Source organism: Scardinius erythrophthalmus (assembly GCF_964197995.2).
Source record: "Scardinius erythrophthalmus genome assembly, chromosome: 8".
Taxonomy (NCBI): domain Eukaryota; kingdom Metazoa; phylum Chordata; class Actinopteri; order Cypriniformes; family Leuciscidae; genus Scardinius; species Scardinius erythrophthalmus.
The window spans coordinates 7,236,246-7,258,791 of NC_138228.1; the positions used below are offsets into that span (position 1 = coordinate 7,236,246).

Sequence of the window (22,546 nt, forward strand, 5' to 3'; positions counted from 1 at the left end):
TAATAATAATATTATATGAAGAAGAAGAAGCAGGAGGAGAAAAGTATTATTCTGTCACGAAACTGCTGCTATTCCTCTGCTGTCGTCACTTCAGTGATCCTCGCGCTGCTCGCGCGCAACAAAGCTCAGCTGATCGTCATCAGAAAGTAACGGCTCCTCTCACCAAAGCTTCCGCCGTTTATTCGGCTCTCCATTACAAGGTTTGTAAACTCGCCAAATAAATATAAATACAGAGTCTACTCACTATATATTCAAACACACATATATATATAAACTAAATTTATTATAAATTACTACGTTTTTACAGTGTTTACCACTCGTTTATTGCACAGTATCTGGTATGAAGGTTTTAGCCGCGATGCTAACTACGTTGATCTTATGAACAAATGGAAATGATTGACTTATTGTCTTATATTGATTTAGTCATTCAATTCAACATATTCTGTACAACTGTGTCTTCAAATTGCTGATATAGCCTAACTAATTTAGAAAATTATCTGATTCTTGGTGTTTGTTATGAATAACAAAAACAGGTTATAGTTTGCTCTGTTTTTGTTCAGCCTAACATTACTACAGGTGTCCTCATTCTCTCAAATACGTTACCATTTTAAAAACATTTACTGGTCAATAAATATTATGTTGTGAATAATCAGCTTTGTTCTTTTGTTTCCCCAGAACAACCATTACATTTCTAAAATAATCTGAACATTTCAGTGGCAACATTGAATTACAGTAAGTTACCTGCACCACATGTAAGTACTTTATTACTATGAACTTTCTCTGTGTGAAATTGTATTGTTTGACTGTGTACTTGTGTTTTTTAATCAGTTACTCTCTGAAAATCTTCCCTCATGCTCTCAAATCTCATTCATGTTACTCAGAAAAATAATATCACAGGTTTGGTTCACAAATAATGCTATGCATTTTTTCTTATATCTTTATCATTTGCATTTGAATATAAGACATTTTAACTCTGAATTATAACTTCAAGTTTAGTCTTTTTCGACAAAAAAAAAGAAGGAAAAAGCTATTATGGCTTCAGAAGACTTACAACACAACCCATAACACATGAGTTGTGAACTCATTGATTATTTTTAGGATCTTTTCTGGGACATTTTTGGAGCTTAACAATTTTTACATAAATTGTTGCATTGAATTGAGCTAGACAAGAGTACATAAGAATGGTTTCATGAATGATTTACACAATTGTTTTCTGCTTGTGTTTCATGCAGTGTCAGCGATCGGTGACTGGGGTTGCATTATGCCTGAGATCTGCTTTTGGGGTCCACAGACAGAAAGTCAAACAGGTTTGGAACGTCACAAGGCTGAGGAAATAATTTTAATTTCACAACTATCACTTTAATAACATTACTAACAGTAAATTTTGTACTTTGCAGGGATCTCGGTAAGCTGAAATACAAGTTTGAACAAGAATAAAAATCCTCCTGTAGACCTGAAAATCATTGATGTGCCTGGACCATCCACCAGAAAATAGGGAAACCAAACGGAAAACGATGCTGTACCTTTTCACTTTTCTAACTCGTTAAGTACCTCACACCAACTTGGTCCCATAGTGACATTTTTGACCACAAACGAAATTGCTGATCGTGTGGATTCTTATTGAAATGACTGAATTCACCAGTGAACATTCACAGAACAACATTTTACATTCACAGGTACAATTTTACTGCACCTTAATACGGTTTCTGGGTCGAAGCCTCTACTGCTACTTCCTCTATCTTGTTTCATGAGAATACTCAACCACCATTTATGAACACTGTCGATTCAAGTCACACATTTAAGCTTTTCAAAAGCCATAGTGTACATTACAGTCTCCAGTCTAACGGCATCCCAGACTTCAACATTTTATGATTCAAAATAGCTGAATAACTAACCATCTGAGATTTCTGTATAGAGATAAAGGTTAGGATCATAATTTTCAGGAATATTACAGAACAATGAGTGCATATTAGCAATGTTTGTTTGTTTTTGGCATCTGAGAGCTTTTGGACTTGGAAACAGTGATGTCAGACTAACCATCGGACTGAAACACAAATGTTTTAAAGTTAAGTATGATGGACATTTTTAATTAGTCAAAATGTATTTTTTTACATTGATTTATTTCGTGGAACATATGTGTTTCCATGCATTTTGTTGAGATGTATTTTCTTGTTTATCTATTTTATATACATGGTTGATTATTCATGTTGCTTATGTATTATACTTTTTTTTGTGTAGTCATTGATATTAATCTGTAGTTAGCTTTTTTCCCCATGTGCATGGAAGTGTATGTATAAAAATGAATATCAAATATGTAATAAACAATTCTTATTTTATATTTGGTTCAATTTGTTTATTATAATAGAAGTCAAAGGTAACCATAGTAACAACATGAAATTAAATATAAAAAAAAAATGAAATTTGGTTCCTGGAGGCACCCACAGTGGTTCCACACAGTGCCAAATATAAGAGTTCCTCAGGAAACCTGTGTGGTTCCTCAGAGAACCGGCCCTTTTTAAAGGGTGCCTAGAGGATCTACAGATGGTTCCGCCGGTGTGGCAAAGTGAAGAACCCCAAAAGGTTCCTCCAGGCACCTTTTATTTTTACAGTGTACTTTTTAACAATGACTGGAAACGAATGTCTGGATAAGGCATTTTTGTATTACAGTATCCTCTATATAACATTGACCTGAAAATGACAGTACTGTATATTTTTGACATTTGTAGAAGTTTGGTGACCTAATGTAGCTTATTAATGAAATCTAATAATCTTTTCTTTTTTTTCTTTCTTTTTTTGTGTGGACAATTTAGCTCTTTATAGCAGCCGGGTGGATTAGCAAGGGCAAAGGCAATCATAATATATTGTCAGTATTTATAGTAGACTGAGTTTTTGTCCCATCTCCAGGACTAAATTGAGGCTTTTGAACAGGAACCACATTATGGGATAAATATATTGCATGGGTTTGACACTTGACCCTTAATGAAAACAAAACAGGCAGAAAAGGATGTTTAGCTCACCATGGTGCTGTAGCACTGAAATTTATTCCCTTTTATTGGCCATAAAAATAAATTGGCTCCTATATTATTTTAGCGAATAGAGACTTCTTTTCCCCTGCTTCTTTTTTGAGCTACAAGGTAAAAGCTCTTGCAGCTTTCACACTGTCACATCTTTAAAACGTTTGAATCTTTGATATTCTGTTGTGCACATCAGAGAAGGCAACATAAAAATGTCACCTCAAAACGAATGGCAAAGAACTAAGAGAATGTCTCAGATTATGCCTGAGGAGAATTGAATAAACATGAACTTTATTTCTCTGAAGAAACTCAAAAAGTGCAATCACCTTGAAAACATGTTATACTGAACATAAAACGTTTCAGTATGACTTACTGTCAACATAAGTGATTCAAATTCTGTGCAAATTGGTCTAGTTTTAGTTTGTTTGTTTTGAGGAAAACCTTACACTGGACTACTAATGTTGGCAGTATCCCAGCTGGATAACAATATGAGTGACTGAGTAACAAGACATTGCATGTTACAAACAGTCACCAAAAACAACATCCCTGTATGTCAAATGCTTTATCTCAATACTGAGGATCTACTGCTATAGTACAGCATAGCAATAGCTACTGCTTTCACATTACCACATACAGTATAATTCACCAAGCAATGTAATTTCACACAACAATTACCTTAATGGTTGCTGTGTGTTTGTCTGTTTTTTAACATTATGGTGCAAAGGTAATTTGTATTCTGGGCCATGGATGATTTTAGAATGTTTCCTTTAAATTGGTAACATATGCTTCAAACGCTCCGACTCTAGACATGATAAATTTTTCTGCCAGAGCGCTTTGCATACTTCTCATTGCATGGGGAAGGGCACAGGCTAATATAACCCAAACTGTTTTTTAACAGTCCCTCCATTTCCAGCTGTGTGTCCTCAGCATGAATCCCATAGAAAACGCTTTAAGCGCTTTACTTTTTCACAGGATAACTGAAACAATTAGAAAACAAATCTTGTTTTTTTTTAAATACTGTATTTCAATGAAGCTGAAATGTTTTTCATCATTTCTAAACAGCCATATCAAACTCCTTTAAATTAAAAAGAGACATTCTACCAGAATTTAACATTTTAAATATTTTAAAGGGATGGTTCTCATATCATTTACTCACCCACAAGTTGTTCGAAACCTGTATGAGTTTCTTTCTTCTGTTGAACACAAAAGAAGACATTTTGAAGAATGTTGGAAACCAGACAGTTGACTGTAGCCATTGACTTTTTTCCCCTACTTTAAAAGTCAATGGCTATACCATCAACTGTCTGGTTTCCAACATTCTTCAAAATATCTTCTTTTGTGTTCAACAGAAGAAAGAAACTCATACAGGTTTGGAACAACTTGAGGGTGAGTAAATATTGACAAATTTTTTGGATGAACTGTCCTTTTAAGCAATGGTAAAAAAGAAGCTGTATATTGACTGTATTTGTAGTATACTATACATTTAATTTTACATGCTTGTTTTTTTTATTTTAATATTTAAACTGTAACTGAAATATCTTACAATTTCCAATATGTTACTGATCTTTTGTGCATTCCTAATAATTAAGAGACAAACTTCCATTAATACATTTAACATTATATTGTTTTTAGGATAGTGACAATGTATAAACCAATCAGAAGCCAGCATTACAATCTGTCTTTATTATCTGCAATATAATATGTACAACACTGATAGTGTCTCTAAGCATTTATAGACTGTGGGAACATTGCAAAATCATGTGAAATACAGTGCTTGCCTCACAAACAACACACACACACACACGCATATCGACACACCATTAATACAAAGCTCTGAAGCTCACTTCCAGTGTTGTTCCTATAGGCTGATTTTATGGCTTCAATATTGAGCTCCAATGCACAGGCCAAGAAAGCAGGAGTTGAGTCTGGCATGTGCTTGCTCCATAACCATCACCCACACCTCAGCAGATTATGAATCTGAACCCAATGAGCCTCAGTAGAGATCAGAGGTGGCCACACACAGAGGTCGACCTCAGAATCCTCCCATCACACAGTTTTTTATTAAAGCTATATTTCAAAAAGCAGAACGTGGTGAACGCACGCACAGCTCCAGCGAGCCACACTCTGGCAAGCAGCTTCGTATTAACAGAGACACCGTAAAGGGAATAGAGAGCCATGCTTGGACAAACTTGAAAACAAACTCCGTCAGATTTCTAAATAATGCACAGCAGAGAAATAAAAGCTCAGAGGACCGTCTAGCCTACGAGGAGTCGTAAACACAACACACATGGTGCGAAGCCTTGATAAAATATGCATTCGCTCCAAGTTGCAGACTGCAGGAATTTTCACTAAAGCTCAAAGCTGGAACTTAGGTGACAAAGACATTATCAATCGCTTGGTGTGTATTTAGCCTAGCAAGTACAGTATACACTCTCATGTTCTTTGATTTTCTGGCATAAAAGCAAGACCATAGTGTATTGCTTTTCCATAGGCTACACTTCACTTCAAATTGCAGCTGTACTCGAAGAATAAAGGATCTGCAAGAGTGAGATTGAGGTTTATTAGGCATAATTCTCTCTGACCGTATGGAGCCATAGCCATGAGAATTATGCTGAGGCTTAAAACCAATGAAATATGGCTGTTTTTCTCTGTGCTTTTCAAAATTGTCTAGTTAAAAGGGAAGTATTTCACCCTGCCATATGCGAAAAACTTACAAACAGTCATCTCCCTGCTTCTAGCGTGTAAAAGAGAATGAAAAGCTACATGAAAGCACAAAATATGCCAAAAATAAGTACTGCTTTCTCTCTCATGCTGGGGGAGGCCAAACCCTTGCCAGGAGATGATTAAAAGGGCATAAATCACGTTGATAAGGATGATGTAATTAAACACTAACACATTTTGCCCAGAGTGTCTTGTGTTGAGAATGCACAACACTTTCTGCTTGGAAAGAGACTGGTTTGAAAATGCAGTCCTACATTTGAGACCTTTATTTTAAGCTACTGTTAATAGTTATAATGGCCCCAAAAAGCATAGACTTATACACTTTTGAACAACTAAGACATGCTTAAAAATATATGAATGTCATAGCATTGCATACAGTCTGCAAAAAAAAAAAAAAAAAAAAATGCTAGTCCTTTTCTCAGAAGTAGTTTTTCTGCGAAGATTAGTTCACTACATATGTAGTTCATCAAGCATAGCTAAATTCCACAAAGCCTGCAAACTATCTTGAGTGTATCTTTTTGTTTTATTCGGTCACATTTTACTTAAAGGTTTCCTTGTTATTGTGTAATTATACATTTAAGTACTGAATAATAATAATTATCAACATTAAAGTTTATCAGGATTAAAGTTTGGTTTAGGGTTAGTTGCATGTAATTATGCATAATTTACTGTTATTACTACAGTAAACATGTAACCTGTGAGTGTAAAACACACTGTAAAATATAGTGTTGCCTTTTTATAATCCTACTTTTGTGAAATGTTTTGCATTTGTGAACGTGTGTTACATTTAATGATATTTACATAATAATGACATTTACATAAAATGAATGTCACTTGGTTTAATAATTGGGTTTATAGTCCACTTGGGATGTCCCGAGCCGATCTCAAAGATTGGTAAGAGGGGCTGATTAAGAACATTTTAACTGATCTATATCGGCTATCCTAAGCCCGATCCTTTATTTTATGCCAGCTGTCAGGCAGTTGTTGTGAAGTATGCAGAATGCACCTTCAGTTGGGCTTGCCAGCCGCCATTAACCCTTAAAAATGCATGAATGTTCTTCCAGTCATTATTACAAATTTGGGTCTTTGGCGACCAGGATCTATATCTAACATGGATGGATCTGTAACTGCCGCAATAGTAGAAAACTCTCCAGATAATTTATAACAATTACAAAAGAATAAAACAAGGCCATTAACTTTTGGAACTGGGAGGGGGTCCGTTTCTATCAGATGCTTAGTTTTTACCATCATCACTGTCATTGTCAAAGCTCATTTCCCCAGTACATTCAGAATCTGGATCATATTCACAATCTCAAACATTATGTACCGACCCTGTATACACTGGATTGATTTGAATAATAATCGGATTAGAACTCGGTATACCGGCAGATACTCAATTTCAAATGACTCAGATCGGATCAAAGAAAAAACTTGATGGGACATACCTATTTGAAACTACATGCCAACTACCAATCATTAGTATATTAGTAGACTGTCTGACTAATATCTGCTAACACTTTATTTTGATGCTCCCCAACAGACATTCTACAGACTATAAGTAACTTTGCAACTACATTTTAACAACTTATTCTACAAACCCTAACCTAACAGTCAAATAAATTTATACTATAATGAGAGTTAGTTGACATGTAGTTGCAACTTGCAAAGTTACTTATAGTCTAAAATGAAGGTGTAACTAATAATGTTATATAATGCAATGACATTCATACTGAACATAGAGAATGTAAAGTGTCCAAATATTTTTTGAGACACTTTAGTTGCTCTTTAAACTTGATCACAATGGATTCAAATAAATGATTAAATATAATTAATATATATAAAATAAATATAGATTTGTAAGGTGTGAATAAAAAATAAATAAAAAATATATATTATTTTTTTAAATTGTGTTTATTCATTTAAATGTATGGAATAATAATCATTCCCTTATTAGACTACGATGACATGGGTCTCACAAAACCACATGCCTTTTTGATACCGCCATTCCAAATATACCAAAAAGGCATGGAATACTCATGATCTAATTACAGTTCCTCTCAGAGTAGCTTCAGGGCTTACTGTCAGCCATTGTTCTTGCTCATCTGAGAGTCTTTACAACTGTGCATGTGCAAATCTTGTAAATGAATGCAGACCGCTGTCTCATCCCTGCCCAGTGAACTCTGAATCCCTAAGTCTGTGTGTCTGAGCTCTGGGGCTGGTGATGAGTTACAGAGGTATAAATCCCCTGTTATTTGGCACACAGAAAGGACTGCTCCATTGGAGGGTTTGTCACTGCAACTGCACCCCAAGACAGCATGTGTGCATTCTTGGAAGGGTTGAAATCCCTGTGGCATGCGGTTCTGGGGCGTCATCCAGAGCTCCACCACCAGCTGAGCAGATTTAATATGACAATTTGCCTTGTGTGACTGTAGTCCTCATTCCAATGACTGAACCTGCACCAAAATAAATAGTGGTATAAAAAACAGAGGCATAAAGATTGGATAGTTGTTCAATCAGATCAAGGAAAACTCTTGTTATATACACAGAACAAAATTATAACTTTTGTAATAAGCAACACTTTTGTTTTTGCCCCCATTTTTCATGATCTGAACTCAAAGATCTAAGACTTTTTCTATGTACACAAAAGGCCTATTTCTCTCAAATATCGTTCACAAATCTGTCTAAATCTGTGTTAGTGAGCACTTCTCCTTTGCCGAGATAATCCATTCACCTCACAAGTGTGGCATATCAAGATGCTGATTAGACAGCATGATTATTGCACAGGTGTGTCTTAGGCTGGCCACAATAAAAGGCCACTCTAAAATGTGCAGTTTTATCATACAGCACAATGCCACAGATGTCGCAAGTTTTGAGGGAGCGTGCAATTGGCATGCTGAATGCAGGAATGTCCATCAGAGCTGTTGCCCATGAATTGAATGTTCATTTCTCTACCATAAGCCGTCTCCAAAGGTGTTTCAGAGAATTTGGCAGTACATCCAACCGGCCTCACAACCACAGACCATGTGTAACCACACCAGCCCAGGACCTCCACATCCAGCATCTTCACCTCCAAGATCGTCTGAGACCAGCCACCCGGACAGCTGCTGCAACAATAGGTTTGCATAACCAAATCATTTCTGCACAAACTGTCAGAAACCGTCTCAGGGAAGCTCATCTGCATGCTCGTCGTCCTCATCGGGGTCTCGACCTGACTGCATTTCGTGGTCGTAACCGACTTGAGTGGTCAAATGCTCACATTCGATGACGTCTGGCACTTTGGAGAGGTGTTCTCTTCACGGATGAATCCCGGTTTTCACTGTACAGGGCAGATGTCAGACAGCGTGTATGGCGTCGTGTGTGTGAGCGGTTTGCTGATGTCAATGTTGTGGATCGAGTGGCCCATGGTGGCGGTGGGGTTATGGTATTGGCAGGCATATGTTATGGACAATGAACACAGGTGCATTTTATTGATGGCATTTTGAATGCACAGAGATACCGTGACGAGATCCTGAGGCCCATTGTTGTGCCATTCATCCACGACCATCACCTCATGTTGCAGCATGATAATGCACAGCCCCATGTTGCAAGGATCTGTACACAATTCCTGGAAGCTGAAAAGATCCCATTTCTTGCATGGCCAGCATACTCACCAGACATGTCACCCATTGAGCATGTTTGGGATGCTCTGGATCGGCATATACGACAGTGTGTTCCAGGTCCTGCCAATATCCAGCAACTTCGCACAGCCATTGAAGAGGAGTGGACCAACATTCAACAGCCCACAATCAACAACCTGATCAACTCTATGGGAAGGAGATGTGTTGCACTGCGTGAGGCAAATGGTGGTCACACCAGATACTGACTGGTTTTCGGACCCCCCCCCAGACCCCCCCAGACCCCCCTAATACAGTAAAACTGTACATTTTAGAGTGGTCTTTTATTGTGGCCAGCCTAAGGCACACCTGTGCAATAATCATGCTGTCTAATCAGCATGTTGATATGCCACACCTGTGAGGTGGATGGATTATCTCGAGGCGAGGTGCTCACTAACAATGGGGGCAAAAACAACAGTGTTGTGTTTATAATTTTGTTCAGTGTATATAAACTAAGGAAAAAGCCTATGTTGACAGATAAAGGGTTGGCATAAAATGATATATGTGCATTTGAGCTCTATATCTGGCATGAATTATATACCTCTCAAGTCTCACCATATCAACATGGAGGAAGTGACATATCTGTGTTGTTTTATAGCCCTGATGTCGAGTCTTTGTGATTAGTATCCTTTCAAAGACTCTGCGAGGTGTTGAAGGATTGTTATGGCATGGAAAAAAACATGTTTCAAATGTAAAAAAGGTTTCTCCATTTCCATAAAACTATTTTTTTTCATTGATGCTACCTTTTATTATCAGTAAACATTGAATATTAGTCCTTGTGCAAGTAATGTATTGCAAATTTCATGATGTTAATTAAAAAATCTTTGAGACCACACACACAGTAAAAGTGGTAATGAAAACAATCTCCATTGGGTAGAAGGGGGAACAACTTGATCAAACAATATCTTAATAAAGGGTTTCTTCATCATGGTGTTGATATCCAGTGACATGTCAAGACAAGGTTCTGGTGCACAGTGTTTCTCATTTCTACTTGAGTTGTTTCGCATGTTCCTGCTAAGCAACAAACACTTTCATTCATTTGCAATATTTATTCATTCCTGCTTGCAAATTCAGATGGATCTAAAAGTAAGTTGTGTGTAATATGGAGACCAGTTATTCATCTGCTTTGAAGTAACTTGCACCATTATAAATTAACATGTTTGAACATGTTATGGTTGATCTTAAAACATCTGAATGTCTGTCAAGCAACTGACAGTTTACATAAATAGAATGCAATATAATATGCAAAAACACAATACAATACAATATTATAATATAATTTTTTACTGTCTGCAGAGCTGTTATTACCTGTCCCACACACACATACACACAAGAATCGATCTCCGACTGAGATAATCTGTGTCTTAGGTCATTTAATATGGTCTGATCTATTACCTATCAAAGGCCATCCAAACGTTCTTACAGAGGCAGTATTAAATACAAACCCAAACCTCATTGATCTCCTCTCATGAGACCCATGAAAACAATGAGTGTGAGGAGTAATGTTTCACAGAGGAAATGTTTGGAGTAGATATCTCTAAAAAGGTGGCAATGTAACTTTTAAATAAAAACATGGTGCAGATAAGCACAGAAAAAAAGCTTTTGGGCTTTGAAAGAATACAGTACAATGTGCTCTATCTATCTGTTGGCTCAGTAGAGATATCATTGTTCGCAAGGCTTTAGATTAGTTTGTGGGCCAAATGTTGAGCATGGCCTGAATTCTCACTTTATTCTCAATTGATGCAAAAAATTAGACAGATAAAAGAGTTAAATTAACATATTTTTGTTAGTATAAAAACATTATGATGAAAATGGAATTTAAAGCAATTGAAATAAGAAATAAGCTTTTTCAAAATAGATCCCAGACAAAAAGATGAGAATGGAGGCTTGTTTTGTGCCAATGAATAAAAAATAAAAACAGTAATTGCAACTTTATTTAAATCTCGCAATTCTGACTTTTTTTCAGAATTGCATGATATAAACTCGCAATTGCATGTAAACTCTTTATATCTCGCAATTCTGACTTTTTAACTCGCAATTGCGAGTTTATAACTGGCAATTCTGAGAAAAAAAGTCACACTTATCTTTTAAACTGTTTTATTCCATAATTAAATAAGAATGAAAACATCTAATAATTTGTCTGAAAATAAATAGGTACAGTACAAAACAAAAAGAAAAATAATATAACAATAAAAAAGTATCAAGCTATCTTGACATTGCAACACAATCTTCTGGCCTATGTACCTGTGAGAAAAGATATACTTTCCAACTAACAAGGTGAATGATTTCCCTTTTGCTCCATTTGATGGCTCCCACTTTCAGCGAGACAATTTGCACAGAACCACCACGTCAGAGCCTCTCTTGAATGTAATATACAGTCTGTGTATGAAAAGCTCAGACCACCACAGTACAATCAAGAGATTCCAACTCCTCTTTGTCTGCCATGCAGCTCACAGTAGAGATAAATGTGCGGCTGGATGACTGTTAGCACAGCAGGCAGGTAGACTTCCCTTGAGTTACTGCTTTCAGCCATCGCACTTCCACAGCACTATGAAAGTTGATGATGCTGAGCAATTTCAGCTCTGACAGAGTTGCTGTAAAAACGCTGCCAACAGAAAGGCAATACATTTAGCAGCATGCATTACAGGTGCATTTTCATTTGAGAGGCAATTACTCTCTGCAGTAAAATAGCTTTTTCACAAAGACAGCTCCACCACTGGAGGGCTGGTGATTTGTTGTGGCAGGCTACTTGGCAGGAAGTAAGCGACTGATGCTGGTTTTCCGAACCATTGTTTAAAAAAAAGGTAAATTTGTAAGCAAATTACTCCACCCTGTCCCAATTGTCCCACATGAACAGGGATTCGGTCACGTGTGCTACTCTTACAATTCAAACGTGTTATTGCGTGCATGGAATGTGCTAGTAAAACAAATATTAAACTCTACATGTAGGCTCCACTGAGCAATCTTTAGTTAATTACTTCTGTTGGACGAAAGGAAAAACATATTAGATTCTATCTGCATGCTTTTTTGTAGAAGAAACTATACACAAAAATTAAAGTCCTCCTGTGGGGAAAATCAAGTTTTTAAAGTTGTTTATATGGCTATGTGGTGTTTTTAATATACTTTAAGACAAACCATGTGCAAATTCATAAGTCAGCACCATTGCTGAGTATTTTCTCCTTAAAACTGCAGTGAACCAAAGACAGTCTCAAAATCACGGTTGTTTCTGACGTCACAAACTACCTTGTAACCAATCACGTCAACGTGTCATCAACGGGTGGATCTCTGAGCTGGTGAGAGTGAGTGGAGGCGGGGCTACTTTGCATATTAGCGTATACTAAATGAAGCAAGGGTGTAGAGTTACATTCAAGCTATTTTATGACATGAAAAAAGCTTAAATATGTCATTTTGGTGATCAAAGATGAGTTTTAAGGGATACAATTATTGACTACAGGAGGACTTTAAGGGTGTTTCTTCAACTTTCAGGTGCCAATGATAAAAAAAACAAAAACTTTTTCTTGTTGTATAGGTATTGTCCAGCAGTGTCATTTCTACAATAAGCAATTTAGCTCTGATAAAGTGTAATCAAACATCTGTGCACCAGGATTACTGTACCAAGCTTTAGGCCCTGTTTACACCTGGTATTAAGATGAGTTTTGGTCGATCGGATCACTACAGTAAATACAGGTGTAAACGGGGGTCTAAAATGTTTTGAGCTTGTTCACTTTCGACCACTTCCAGAGGTAGTTGAAAATGCATTTTACCTGATTGCTTTCGTAGTGTAAATGCTCATGTGGTCGAATGCGTTCGAACAGCCACAAAAGACCGCCTACTCTCCGCCTACTGAACTAATGCATAAAAATTATTGGAAGAACTCTAGCCAGATGGGATTTAAACTTTGTCGGCTGAAAACCCAGATTTTGTTTGAACAGTAAAAACGTACCAAGCACGATGTTCTCTCACCATTCCTTGTGATTTCACAAGTTCAAAGAACTTATATAAAATAATTTTTATGATGTTACTTCCATTTAAGCTTTTATTTTTTCAAATTATGCAAAAAATGTAAAATATTTTTAAATTATATTTAGGATACATTAAATTCTATGCTAGCTTTGAGATAAGCCAAGGCAAGACAAAGTATTAAAAAGTATAAACAATGTTGGACAGTGTTAGTAGACGAATAAAAAAAAAAAATAGTGTGTTTTAAGAGAGTTTATTATATTTTATAAAGGCCCACAGAGCCAAAAGTGCATATGGTTAGAAAAAAGTACATTAAAAAAAGTTTTTGCACTTTTCTTTTTTACTTTGACAAAGGAATGCTTCTTGCCAAAGGCTAAACTACCAATTTTAACATGCATACTGTAGTTTCCACTCACAACCAGATCATATTCTCTTCATACTCTGGTGTTGAAGGTATTCCACACTTGAAAATCTTCATTTAATCCTCAACAGTCCCCATCTGATAGGACCGGTTTCGAATATGCCAAAAAACCACATATCTATATTGCTATCTGTAGGCAACCAGTTGAGCGTAAACCAATCTTGCACATGGCCCTTGTGATTGAAATCTGTATTTTCTATTACCTCTCTGTAAACAGATGGCAGATAAGAAATACCAGCAGCTCTGAAAATGCCGCCTCCGTGGTTCCTTCCAGTAGGATGAAGTACAGGATGGGGTTCTCCGTGGTGGTACGGGACTGATTAACCCCCAATCTGTCTCAGAGCTGCAGAGCTTCCCCATGGACTGCCATGACAGCTCGGCTCAGAGGCCAAAATGAATATTTTTCACTGAGCGAATTGCCGGCATGGTGCGATACAGAGTTGTGCTAATTGACAGATGATGTGTTTCCACGGTTCTCTATGAAAGTTAATTGCAATGAAAGCAGGACTGCAAACCTTTGACCTTGAAGCATGCTTCATAGTAGTTAGGCATGCACAGGTAAATTTGACAGAACACAAAATACACAATACAGAAAGGCACTTGCAGAAATATATGAATGCACTCAATGTCCACACATTGTTTGAGCAGCAATCTTCATTCTCAAAGAGTTTTATTTATTCTCTACATGGTTGCTGCTGATTACAGTTTACCCTGGGACACCTAAGACATGTCATACATGAGGTAGACATTTCATAAATCATTTAATTAGGATTGCATTAGTGAATTAATCTGCCAGCTGCATGCCATGATAAGGCAGTTCACTAGAGGGTGTCCAGAAAATCAATTCATGTCTATCTGTATCTAAAATGGCCTGTCTGTCACAGTGCTGTGGGGTTTGGGTGGCTGTTTCTGAAAATGACTTGCCTTATGAATGTTCACCTTACGCAGCAGTGACAGCGGGCAGATTGCTCTCCGTCGCGCACTGCCAAAGCTGCGCGACTAAAACGCACATCACAATATCGTATCTGGAGGAATTGGAAAGGCATGAAATCAAGGTCAAGTAACATCAAACTATTTGTTTACCTACAGATACTTCAATTCAGCTCTTTGTGGAGGGGTGAAAAGTTGATTTTGGAATCATTTTAGATCTGTATTGAGCTTGACAGGCTAGATTGCAGTAGAGAAAGGTTATAAATAGCTGATAAAGCTTGTTTAAAGTGGTTCAGTGACATGAATTCCACAGACTTGGCTGACTTAAATAAAATACAGAAACATATTGCAAACCAGTACTAAAAGGGGAAGGAGTTTCTTCAAAACACAGCCTGCATATGCCAGAGAATTGAATAATCATACATTTGTATAGTTTTGAACTGAGTTCATATCCTGTCTTGTCTTTCATTGTAAAGTCTGAGATGAATTACCACTATGTTTGCACTTCATTGTGGTTGTGATGTTGTAGCATGAAACAAGCACACAGGCCGCCACTTTCACACAATTCATGTCAAACTCCATCCAGTTATTGCAGTGTACAATTTGACAGCTTCAACTTTGGCTCTGATTATGTGGAATGGCAAAATATCACAAGAACAAAATCAAAGTCAAAGTGGTTGCAATGTTGGTTTACTTGGTACCAATTAAAAGTAATGTTCCATCAATAATCAATTACAAATCTTATCAGGCCACATTCACACAGCAGCAGAATACAGTTGTCAGTCCTGTATTTGAGTCCTTAATACGGTTATGTTCACACACAGTTTAGTTGCAGGAGTGACAGCCGCATTCTACAGCCTAAAGGAACTTACACCCCTTAATTTTCAGCATTCTCGAAAACCCGTGCCGTGTGAACAGAACCGAACTGGACAACTAGTCGTCTGTCACGTCATTGTGAGAGAGCCGCTCTGCGCTGCACAACCGCATGTCTACCATGTGTTGTGGGTTTGCATTTGTGGTTTTGGTAACTTACAGCAGCGGAGATACAGTATGAGCTGTGTGTCATCTTAAGGCTTTAGATCCAGTCACTGTTCTGCACTGGAGTTGCCTCTGTCAGTTTTGAGTTCTACGAGCGACGCAACTCAAATGCTCAGCTCTCCACACGGATATAAAAGCTGCTGTCGGGTAGGGAAGATTTAATGGATGAACTCGCGGATCGATTGGACTCGTTATGTCAAAAGTAATAAGACTTTTCAGTTTTATGGACGTCGCCATTTTTTATATTACTTTGGTCATTGTCGCTATGTTTAGGCTACTATTGGTAAGAGAATACGTGCTTGATTCATAAAGACAGTATTCGAGACGCTACTGTAATGTGAATGGGACATTTGGACTCACATTTGTAAGTAAATGTGGTTGCCAATCCCAAAAACTGACAGTATGAACATAACTTTGATTATAGATATAAAATTACTTAACCAGAGTAAGAAACTAGTAATACTGCCAGCATCAAGAAGACAACATGGCCGCATTTACGTGGTACTGATGATATATTTTTTTTAACTTTTCAAACAGGTCAGGGCAGCATTTTTCAAAAGCATTAAACCTAAATCTAAGTAGGTCGTAGAACCATTGGTACCCTATGGTCTCTATGATCAACTTTGATCACGATGCTTTTGAGAAACGCTGCCCAGATCTTGTTGCATGTGTTTAAACAGCAAAAAACATATGCAACGTTTATCATATGACAAGACATCAAAACATCAAAAACACAAGCAAGGCAACCCAGAAGCTCACAAGGCTAGTCCAAGTCTTTATGGTATCCAGCCTTTATGAGTATGACATGGACAATTATCAAACCAGACCCTAAAACCCATCTCTACCCATTCCAATGTACGAGGGATAGTACCGCCAGAGGCAGGCCTGGTCATAGAGCCATAAACAGATAATAACTTAATGGCAGACCAATTTGGAAGCAGCTGGAAGCAGGTCTGTAGAAGCAGCTGTTTTAACTCAGACATACACACATGAACACATATGCATGCACTGGCACAATCACACACCACCACAACAACCACAAGACATCTGATATCTGCTGCATGGCTTATTATATTTACATACATGATTAGTAAATATGCCGGCTCTTAGATAAGTGCAGACACACTCACACACATTTCTCATAATCCTTTAGCTTCTGCGCATCCACTGCAATTATATCCCACACAAAAATACACATACAGTGACATGTAGATACAAATACATGCATATTAATTTTAGAATTTGGAATTTACTTGTGTCAGTGTGACCTCACATATTTTGCCTCTACCATGGTTTAAATATGTTATTTTTAACATGATTAACCCCTGATTATAAGGAACAAAACCAAGTTAACAGTTTATTAAAATAGACAGACAGACACAGTTGTGGAAAGAATTATTTGCAACCCTGGTAAATATGATCAAAGATGGTTGTAAAAATAAATCTGCATTGTTTATCCTTTTGATCTTTCATAAAAAAAAAATATCAAAAAATCAAATCACATCATCAAATAAATGCTTTTCTCCAAAACACGTTGGCCAAAGTGATCTAACCGTCTTTTTCATTTTTTACTTTCTTCTTCAAAACACAGCTTTTAATAAACAAGGTAAGATCTACTAATTTCCAGATAATATTTTCCTAGTGGATTAATTAAAAGGGAGCCAGTCTCAACTGGGATATGAAACAAATATCTGTATCGACAATGATAAACTAAACAAATCTAGATTTATTTCATCTAGAATTTCTCTTCAAACCTCACGACAGTATTCAGAATGTCACATACTACCATGTTTTTCCTATACTGATACAAAACTAAGGATTAAAATACATCATTACAGATTCAGAGTTGAGAGCTATATCCATATTTCTGCCTGACCATTGGGGCAGAAATGAATTCATAACCCCATTGGCCTCACAGTCCCATTCCTCATTAGTTCAACCTAACTTCATGAAATAAGATCTCAATGAAGATCCACGTATTTTAGAAAACGAACAGCTTGTCTCACTGTTATTTTTCCTGAATCCATTAGCATTCTTAAACTGTATATAAATCAACTCATTTGGTATGTGGTAAATTTTCAAGTAATGCATTAATATTCATAAGTGTTAGGCATACATTATGGATCAGAAGGCAGTTTTGGTCACATAGCTTCAGTACACATATTGCCCTCTGCTGGCCGCTGCAGCACTCGTCTGCGGTCTGGGACAACATGTCTAAAGTCCTCATTAGAAAACCGTTGAGCACATTCCCGCGGCCACAAGCTAAGATACTGTAATTTTGTGGCTTGGACGGCTCCGCTCTCTCGCCGGAGTTCTCTGCTCCGCTTACTGATTTACTGTACTGATCTCATAAGCACAACTCAGACTGTTCATATTACTGCTGTCCACCCCAAACACAATGCATCAATCAAACCTACACCTGTAATATTGCTCATTTTAGAACGCTCACATTACTCATTGAATATGAGAGCTTTGAAACAAAATTCAAGTCTTATCATTCCTGTATTGACTTGTACGCCTATTTTAAGGCCGAGACAGAGGCATTTTGTGCAAAAATAAAATCCTGCGGGTAATGGTTTGTGTCAAAACACAAAGAACCAACCATTTGTTTGAGTTAAACTAAGCAATATGTCTGAGCAAACTTATTTTCTCTGTTACACAGTGAAACATACATTCATAATACCTATTTAATGAGCAATGAGACTGGAATGGCTCAAAAAGAGGGGAACAAACCTTGCCAAAACAACACAGAGACTGCTAATTATAATAGCCAATAATATTAAGGGGAAAAGAGTGTCCTCATAGAAGCAAGTGAAATAGATCCATTTATGGATCACATTCTCTATTAGTCACACAGATAACCTTTCACAATAAAGACATGTAATTAAACACAGCATAAAAAAACTAATTATGTGGTCTGTCTAACTTGATTGTGTTGTCTGAGTGAAGCAATTTATTGCAACACTATACCTTTTGGAAAATGTACAAAGATTCCCAAAGAGAGAGAGAGAGAGATAGATTATATTGTGCTCGTCCTCTATCAGGCATCTCAGTCCAAAAAACTCACAATAGCAACTTCATAACAGAGTGAAAAAACAGCCCAAGGCAGCATACCTTTACTTGCTCTTATTCACAGCTATGAGAATGAAGCAGGATCCCTCTGTTGCTCTTCCTATTTCAGATATTTGAAAGAAGTATGTGTAAACGTTACTTCCAATTTTTCTGAACATTAAAAAGGTCATTTGGACATGCCGGTTTTGGTTGTTCATGCGTGCTAAACCTCTGCACTGCAGTGGCATATAAACCACACAAAGGTGTGTTTAAACAGGCCGCTTAAAGGGATAAAATGAAAATTCTGTCATTAATTGTACTCACCCTCATTTAGTTGCAAACCGGTAAGATGTTCGTTCATCTTCGGAACACAAATGAAGATCTTTTTGATGAAATCTGAGAGCTTTCTGTCCCTCCATTGACAGCTTCGCAACTTTGACGCTTCAAAAAGTTCATAAAGAGATCGTAAAACTAATCCATTTGAATTGAGCGGTTTAGTCCACATTTTCTGAAAATAATCGATCGCTGTATATGATGTACAGGCTGAATTTAGGCTTTTATTCACATATAAACATTAATCAACTCAGACATAAGCTGTGGTAAACGGAAGCTAAAGCATGTTCGCTTGATGTGCGAGAACCAATGAGGTTCATTCTCATGTTACGCAGCACGTTTGAGCTTCAGCAAGAACCAATGAGGTTCATTCTCATGTTACGCAGCGCGTTTTTAGCTTCAGCAAGAACCAGTGAGGTTCATTCTCATGTTACGCAGTGTGTTTTAGCTTCAGCAAGAACCAATGAGGTTCATTCTCATGTTACGCAGCGCGTTTTAGCTTCAGCAAGAATCAATGAGGTTCATTCTCATGTTACGCTGCGCGTTTGAGCTTCAGCAAGAACCAATGAGGTTCATTCTCATGTTACGCAGTGTGTTTGAGCTTCAGCAAGAACCAATGAGGTTTATTCTCATGTTACGCAGTGTGTTTGAGCTTCAGCAAGAACCAATGAGGTTCATTCTCATGTTACGCAGCGCGTTTGAGCTTCAGCAAGAACCAATGAGGTTCATTCTCATGTTACCCAGCGCGTTTGAGCTTCAGCAAGAACCAATGAGGTTCATTCTCATGTTACGCAGTGCGTTTGAGCTTCAGCAAGAATCAATGAGGTTCATTCTCATGTTACGCTGCGCGTTTGAGCTTCAGCAAGAACCAATGAGGTTCATTCTCATGTTACGCAGCGCGTTTGAGCTTCAGCAAGAACCAATGAGGTTCATTCTCATGTTACGCAGTGTGTTTGAGCTTCAGCAAGAACCAATGAGGTTCATTCTCATGTTACGCAGTGTGTTTTAGCTTCAGCAAGAACCAATGAGGTTCATTCTCATGTTACGCAGCGCGTTTGAGCTTCAGCAAGAACCAATGAGGTTCATTCTCATGTTACGCAGTGTGTTTTAGCTTCAGCAAGAACCAATGAGGTTCATTCTCATGTTACGCAGTGCGTTTGAGCTTCAGCAAGAACCAATGAGGTTCATTCTCATGTTACGCAGCGCGTTTTTAGCTTCAGCAAGAACCAATGAGGTTCATTCTCATGTTACGCAGTGCGTTTGAGCTTCAGCAAGAACCAATGAGGTTCATTCTCATGTTACGCAGCGCGTTTGAGCTTCAGCAAGAACCAATGAGGTTCATTCTCGTGTTTCGCAGCGCGTTTGAGCTTCAGCAAGAACCAATGAGGTTCATTCTCATGTTACGCAGCGCGTTTGAGCTTCAGCAAGAACCAATGAGGTTCATTCTCATGTTATGCAGTGCGTTTGAGCTTCAGCAAGAACCAATGAGGTTCATTCTCATGTTACGCAGCGCGTTTGAGCTTCAGCAAGAACCAATGAGGTTCATTCTCATGTTATGCAGTGCGTTTGAGCTTCAGCAAGAACCAATGAGGTTCATTCTCATGTTACGCAGCGTGTTTGAGCTTCAGCAAGAACCAATGAGGTTCATTCTCATGTTACGCAGCGCGTTTGAGCTTCAGCAAGAACCAATGAGGTTCATTCTCATGTTACGCAGTGCGTTTGAGCTTCAGCAAGAACCAATGAGGTTCATTCTCATGTTACGCAGCGCGTTTGAGCTTCAGCAAGAACCAATGAGGTTCATTCTCATGTTACGCAGCGCGTTTGAGCTTCAGCAAGAACCAATGAGGTTCATTCTCATGTTACGCAGCGCGTTTGAGCTTCAGCAAGAACCAATGAGGTTCATTCTCATGTTACGCAGCGCGTTTGAGCTTCAGCAAGAACCAATGAGGTTCATTCTCATGTTACGCAGCACGTTTGAGCTTCAGCAAGAACCAATGAGGTTTGTTCTCGTCAAGCAGGTTCAGTTGAGCTTCTGTTTGTGTTCGCTGATGAAACTTAATTACTGAATTAATCTGTTTATCCAGTTTAAAGTCACCGTTCATAACAACACCCAGGGTTTTTACAGTGGGCTTCACATATGGTTTTATAGCACCCAGATCCAGATAAGGGGACCCATGGGCACTGTCGGGTCCAAATACCACGGTTAGAATATAATCAGGGTTGGGCATGACTTAAGAAAACATATCTCTTGAATGTTCATTTTCTTATTACAATTTTTTGTTTTGTTTTGAACAAACAAAAACCACTTACTACATGAGTTTAAAAAAAACTCAATTCTCTAAAAGCAAGCATGAGAATGTGAAAGAAATAAAGATAATTGGAGATTTCTGAAACATTAACAACAAAAAATTTCAAAAACTACATTAAGATCTTATTTAATGTATTATTTCTATAACGTCATGAGGGATAAATGTACTTGTCACGGAAATCTCTAGACAAAATGGCTTGGCTCATGTGTGTTAACACTCTGATTTAAACTGTAAATGTGAATAATAGGAAACGTCTCCTCTCTCAACTGTGAACGTTCATAAACTGCAGTCAGAATGCTAGAGTTTTGCTCCTGTGGGAATTCAAACTAAATCATCATTGTTGAATGATTTGCCAAAGGCAAAGATTTGCATGAAGCTATGTTAACCCTGAGCAGTGCAAATTTTTCTTTTCCAACAACCACGTGCAACTACCTCAGTACAGACCAGCACTTCTACATATTCTGGAAAAGGAAGTATAGTTTGATTCTTCTATATGTTTTAAAATGCTAAACTGTTGTCTGCGTTTGCATATATGACAAATTTAGCAAGTTAGCATGAAGTCGCTGACTGGTTGTTTTAATATAGCCTGAGTTTGAGCAAAAGAGTCGGGTGTCGTACTGAAATAAGCCTGCAATTAATTACAATTATTGCTGGTATCAATTACATGACTCCAGTTATAAATCATTAGAGTTGTTTACCCCAGAAATGCAAGTTCTCAGCAAGAGTGTTTCTTCCAGACCTCTTTCTAACAGCCAAGGAGGCAAGGACATGCATAAACAAACAACTCAGCGTTCTACATCAGAGCCAATGGCGTATGAAGATAACACACTAAATTATTAAACGCTCAGTTGATTAGACTGTTGTGCCACAGTCTTTGTGCTATTTTCATCCAAGGCTCAGGTCAAACACACCAGCTCTGATTTCACACACACACACACACACACACACACACACACACACACACACACACACACACACACCCCATGTACAGCACTTCCATGGAGCCCACTTGCACTTGCCTTGGGATGAAACCTTTCTAAAATCTCCATTTTGACCTGACAAGTTTAAACAAAGCAATTTCAGGCACAGCTGCACCTGCCGTGTCCGCAGACGTCC

General features: G+C 37.8%; 2 long non-coding RNA genes across 2 annotated transcripts in view; one reads left to right on the top strand and one right to left on the bottom strand.

Annotated features, from left to right (window-relative positions):
* Positions 1-19,195, bottom strand: part of LOC308694467 — a 63,247-nt gene extending 44,052 nt beyond the window's left edge. The window contains exons 1-2 of the long non-coding RNA XR_014030597.1: positions 19,113-19,195; positions 18,852-18,909 (exon numbers count right to left, since the gene is read on the bottom strand). This is a non-coding gene — a long non-coding RNA (uncharacterized lncRNA). The remainder of the gene's footprint in view (positions 1-18,851; positions 18,910-19,112) is intronic.
* On the top strand, positions 1,136-2,336 carry LOC308694688. Its single transcript, XR_014030631.1, has 2 exons — positions 1,136-1,307; positions 1,398-2,336. It is a non-coding gene; the product is annotated as an uncharacterized lncRNA (long non-coding RNA).
* Positions 19,196-22,546: the final 3,351 nt, after the last annotated feature.